Source organism: Borostomias antarcticus (assembly GCF_949987555.1).
Source record: "Borostomias antarcticus genome assembly, chromosome: 10".
In the NCBI taxonomy this organism is placed as follows: Eukaryota; Metazoa; Chordata; class Actinopteri; order Stomiiformes; family Stomiidae; genus Borostomias; species Borostomias antarcticus.
In genome coordinates, this window is record NC_140243.1 from 95,401 (window position 1) to 101,400 (window position 6,000).

Here is a 6,000-nt window from a genome sequence, read left to right on the forward strand (position 1 = left end):
TGCTGACTGACCAAAACTCTAAAATAAAGCCTGTATTAATTACTATGACTGTGACTATGACTATGATATAAGTTGTCTGATGAGGTTGTCAAGTTCTTACTGGTCTTACAAATGTGTAGTACTGTAAGTCTGAACCTGATGTTTCTATGGAATAGACACACAACGCCCGGTACCACATTAAAATGATTACACCCAAACCAAGCTCACACAGTCGGACGTGGTCTACCATCAACCAATGAAAAATATGATTTCGAAAATGATGCAGCACGATGTACAGTACAGAACGGGCTTCGGTCAATACAGTTCCAAATAGGCCTAGTTAACTAAACACCTCTTTGGCTTTCAGCTTCTTTGTTACAGCATAATAGAAATGCAACTACAGCCATCATTACACTGTGTGTACTGTATGCATCGGAGCCCTATATAAGGATCTAAAATATGGCTCTTAAGTATGCACCGGACTCTATCACTGTTTTGTCTGTCAACAGGAAGCTGGTGTTTTTGAAATGGCAGACTGATTTTGAAATGGAGGCTGGGTTTCTTTGTGGTTTCTGTTTTCTCATCAATGACACGAGGGCCGAGACCGGAGGTGCGAAACCATCCATGATGTGCGACATACATCTGATCACACCTGAAGAGGGGGAGGGGAGTGGGAGGGGGAGGGGGAGGGGAGTGGGAGGGGGAGGGGGGGGGGGGGTGGATTGTCACGTCAAAGCTTTGGGACTTTCTGTTCAGCAGTCAGTTTAGTAGCCTGGGGGGCTCTGCTCTACTGGACTGAAGACCACACTAAGTGACCTCACACTGTCCTGTACATCTCTCTCCCTCTCTCTCTCTTTCTGTCTCTCTCTCTCTCTCTCACACACACACACACACACACACACACACACACACACACACACAGCCTTTCTCTTTCTCTCACACTCTCTCTCTTTTACATCCACAGTTGAGCTATAGGGTGGTCCTGATGATAAGCATCAGGACCGACATCATTTTATTCATATGGCCATATGAACATTTCCAACCAACTTCTTCATTTTAAGACTTCAGTGCTTCCCCTTTTCTCAAGTAATTTCTTGTGCTCCATCTCGGCTTCTGCCAGGAAGTGCAGGCAAGCTTGCTCAAAATGGAACACGGAAGTGGTCAACAGTGATCGGTTTAGACGACTACATGCCTTAGCTGTAGCCGCCAGGCCGAGCACACTCCAAAAGCTCACCCTTTCTGTAATATGTGTTTTGTAATGTGTATAGAAAGTGTAGAAACTGGGCTTTCTGCCGTTGGTGCCCAAGAAAAGCTGCTTGGGTGCAGATTTGACCGCATGGATGAATCCAGTCCTGCTTCCACTATGAGCCATCCATGAGCTATCCATAAGAATGACTCATCTCTGTGTGTTGTAGTTCATTTCAATGGAAAAGTGAAGACCACAAGGCTATAAAGAATCATAGCGACGCTGTTTTTTTCTGCACTGGACTAGGACTCATCTGCACCACAGACTATTCTGAATGGGGCAACTTGGAAAGAGAAAGAGAGAAAGAATGTTTGGGTAACAACACTTGATACCTACAAAGAGTAAGGTTGACATCCCATAGACATGCCTTAAAGTGATTCTGGAAAGAGGATAGAGAGATTTACAGTAGACATACACATACATACATGCCCCCCCCACACACACACACACATGCTCTCACACAAACACAGACAGACACACACACACACATACACACACAACACATACACACACACAATGCCACCAGAGCCGACTCTGACAATCAGCTTCCCACTCTCTGGTTACTGGACGGAACACACCTAGTCAACCCCATCATCTCTGGAAGTTAGTCCTCCTGATAAAACATACGCACACGCACATGCACACGCACACACACACACACACACACACACACACACACACACACACACACACACACACACACACACACACACAGCACCTAAACTAAATGTTTGGGAAAACTAAAAGAATAATTTAAAAAAAGGACAAAGACAGGAAAAAATACAAAAAAAGGAAAAAGACAGCTCATCTGTCAGCAGTTACCTGGGTGAACTTCTGAGAGTACAGTATATTGCATAAGCGCCACATAACTTTGATTCTTCTACAACAATTGTAAGAAAATCATCCTTCTGTATTTCAGTTTCACTTCTAAACTACTGTACATTTTGTCCACTATTCATTTTGAATGCACGCTTTGATTTCTTTTTATTCTACAATTTGTCTTATTATTCTGCCTTTCTCACACTGTTTCTTAAACGTGATGATGATGTTTTCCCCCATCTCAAAAATGATCAAGGTGTCACCACATCACAAATGCGATAAGTTGAACTTCTTGTCTCCCCTGCATGTTATCAACCAAAATGTTTCAGAAATTATGCAAACTTGAGTGCATCACCATGTACATCCTTACACACATTTTGTCAACTTCTTGAGGTTATTCAGATACCCTCAGATCTTGATACCCTCAAAAGGGTATTTCAAATTGTAATATTGCAGTAGATCAACTGTCCCCTACCTATTGAAAGGGGTATCAACATCATCATCACTTGGGAAGACTACTTACATCTGGCCAGGCCGAGCAGACCAGCCCATAGCAGCAGAATCTTCAGTCCATGGAGACCTGCCATATCCAAGAGTTGGGGTGATGGTGCCTAGACACCATACGGCCTAATACAGACCAACACAGGACAGTCACACGCAAATAAAAACAAAAACTTCCTCTGTCCTATTTTGAACTAAAAGAGAACATGAAACAGTGTCCAATTTAATTTTAGTTACGTGCGTTTTGGCGCTGGTCTTATCTGTCAGCACAGCTTCCTGAAAGTTTCCCCAAACCTTCAACCTCGCTTCTGGTCTTGAGTCAGCCAGTGATGTCACAGCACATAGACTGCACCTTACCTTATTTTACAGGAAGTTGCATTTCATCTACGCCACTCTGAACAGGAAGCCTCATTTCTTTTAAACCTTGCATCTCTCTCTGCTCATTCATTGTCCATTCTAGTATTCTAGTTTATATCAAACAAACAAGATTGAATGTTTCTCTGTGTGGAACAGTTTTAGATACGTTCAGAGAGGGAGCAGGCCACAACACCGTGGTCTCAAAGTCAAACATGACTAATTATCTGCAGAAACAAAATATCTGATGGAAGTGTTGTAGATTATAGTTATGGAGCCTCACATGTGGCCACATTTAGTTGAGCTCACATGGGGTAGTTACTGTACACACTCTCACTCTCATTGCTTTTCCTGATAAGACATTCTGAAAGCTTTAAGGTTTTCAAGCACTTCCCTCCCGTTCAAACTCCTTTCTACTGGGAGTCTGTGTGAGAGCAAAGATAAAGATGTGTGCCTCCAGGGAAGGAATAACGAAGCAGAGAGCAACACCGCTCCACATTTGTCACACGACTTGACACTCCAACACACGCGTGCAATGGGCGACACGAACACACGCACATGCAGTAGGCTAAAGCCGATTAAATGTTTCTGTGCTCTTAACCCATCCTGTCATCCTTCCCCCAAGGGCAGCCAGGAGCAGTAGGCAGCGTGCAAGAGCCGCGCCCGGGGACCAACCAGGTGCTCCTGTCCGCCTTCGTCAGGGATGGACAGCGTTAGCGATCTGTTCTTCTGCATGTTTTTTGTATTGGGTTCATTATGGAGGAAACCCGCGCGAACACAGATAGAACATGTAAACTCCACACAGAAAGGCCTGGGGGTCCCTCACCTGGGTACCTGGGGGTCCCTCACCTGGGTACCTGGGGGTCCCTCACCTGGGTACCTGACAACCCTGGGGAGAGCTTGCTCCCCGGTGCTAACTGGGTCCCAAGCAGGAAACGAATCCAGGACCTTCTTGCTACTGTGGCCTCCTCCCCGCTGCCGCGAGGTGGGAGGCTGCGCCAACAGCGAAGCACCCCAGCATGACAAACCCCACCGGCAGTAGCGCCACGGACAGCGCAGCCAGGTAGCAGTGCGCCACAGGCCAATTCAGCGCCACGGACAGCGCAGCCAGGTAGCAGTGCGCCACAGGCCAATTCAGCGCCACGGACAGCGCAGCCAGGTAGCAGTGCGTCACAGGCCAATTCAGCGCCACGGACAGCGCAGCCAGGTAGCAGTGCGTCACAGGCCAATTCAGCGCCATGGACAGCGCAGCCAAATCATAGACAGCGTCTAGCTGCCCTTTCTTGCTCCCATGGCAACAGGCGATTGATTGATCAAGCCCTGACTGCGAGGTCACCTATCGAACCCATTCAATTTCAGAGCGCATCCAAATCACGGGGTGGGTCCACGAGCCGTGCAAACATGGCCGGCCATTCAGCTCCATTCATTTTTTTGGACTTCGGGAGTGAAAAATTCCCCCCATTCATTGTCAATAGGGGGAAGTCAAACGGCCATATCTCAACATGGTAAGGTCACAGAGACACGGGGTTTCGACTTGCATAAAGCTCTCGATCTAACAAATGCAAAAATACCAAACATGTTCTGCTCACACGTAAACGAAATGCATTCATGAGCAGAGGTCTGTGCTCTCTGAGCACAATTTCTAGTTATTTAGTATTGATGTAAGGTTATACCGCCTCAGTAGACACAACATTTCTAGAACGTATTCTTATGACAGCATCATGGGGGGATTCCCAGCTAATGCAGTATGTGCAGAGCTATTTGTCATAGAGGAAGTAGCTCTCCCTTCACTCTTTTTCATTAAATTCGAATTTTAGCTATTGTTGGTAGGACAACTCTAAGTTTCCATCTGGGTAGAACAATCTGTATGTCTGTCTGTACAGTATGTATGTATGTACATGTACTGTAGGCATGTATGTATGTATGTATAGTATATCTGTCTGTATATATGTACATGTACTGTACTGTACTGTACTGTACTGTACTGTACTGTATGTATGCATGTATGTATGTATGTATGTACTGGTAAGTATGTATAAGTGCTTTATTTCACCTATATACAGTAGTCACTTCAGTGCTAGAGACATGATCAACTGTTATGCGTAACCCTCTATTTTTAATTACTGGCTCTTTATACATCTACAGGCAGTGGGTGTGGCTTTAAACCGAAAGTACACTCCTCGCCGGTCTTCTCTACTTGACCACATTAACCATGTGATTTCTCAGAATTCTGTATAAAATTGACCCGCCTTCACTAAACCCCTAAAAATAAAGCAGCTTAATTGAATTTTAAACCCCATATCTATTTTGCATGAAGAAACAACCTGTCAGTATCTGAATATCTGGGTTTTCCCTCTTCACACACAGTGCAGAAAGACTGCAGTTAATCATCACTTGTTTTTATTGCAACACACAATAAGAATAAAATAAGACACAAAACAAACACGTTGAAAACACAGGAAGAGGACAGCGTGGAGTCCAGCTCTCCATGGGTCGGTGGGTCACTCGGTTGGACCGTGCGTAGGAGGCCTCAAACGTCGGAGGAGTTTGCCCCAGAGGTGGGCAATGGGCATATGAGCAAACACCATGTTTAGCTTTTCCTAGTGGGACTCTAGAAAAAGTAATACAATTTCAAGTTGAAAATGGATCATTTAGGGGGTTTTCTCTGCTGTTAAACCTTTTTTACCCTTAAAGGGGAACGCCGCTGTCATAGCAAGTTTAGCTCAAATGTCGCTTTTTCCTCAATGAAACCGATCCGTACACACCAACATTTAACCGATCCGTGCAGTAGTAAGCTAGCTCCTTTTTCCTCTGTGCGCGCACCCCCTTTATAATGGAGGTATATGGGCCTCTGCTAAAAACTATGATAAACATGCATTTTCAAGGCAGGAAGCGCAGGGTGTGATCTTATCGGTGTCATTATGCTGTCATGTGAAATATATTGCATTCTCAAAACGAATATTGAAACAACAGCTCCATTTGAGCCAGAACTATTTCGCCGAATGCACTACACCATACCTTTCGCACTGTAAACTTCCGCTGCACTTTGTAGAGATCGCGAGCATGCACGTGCGCGGTAAAGCTAGACGATTGTTTACATC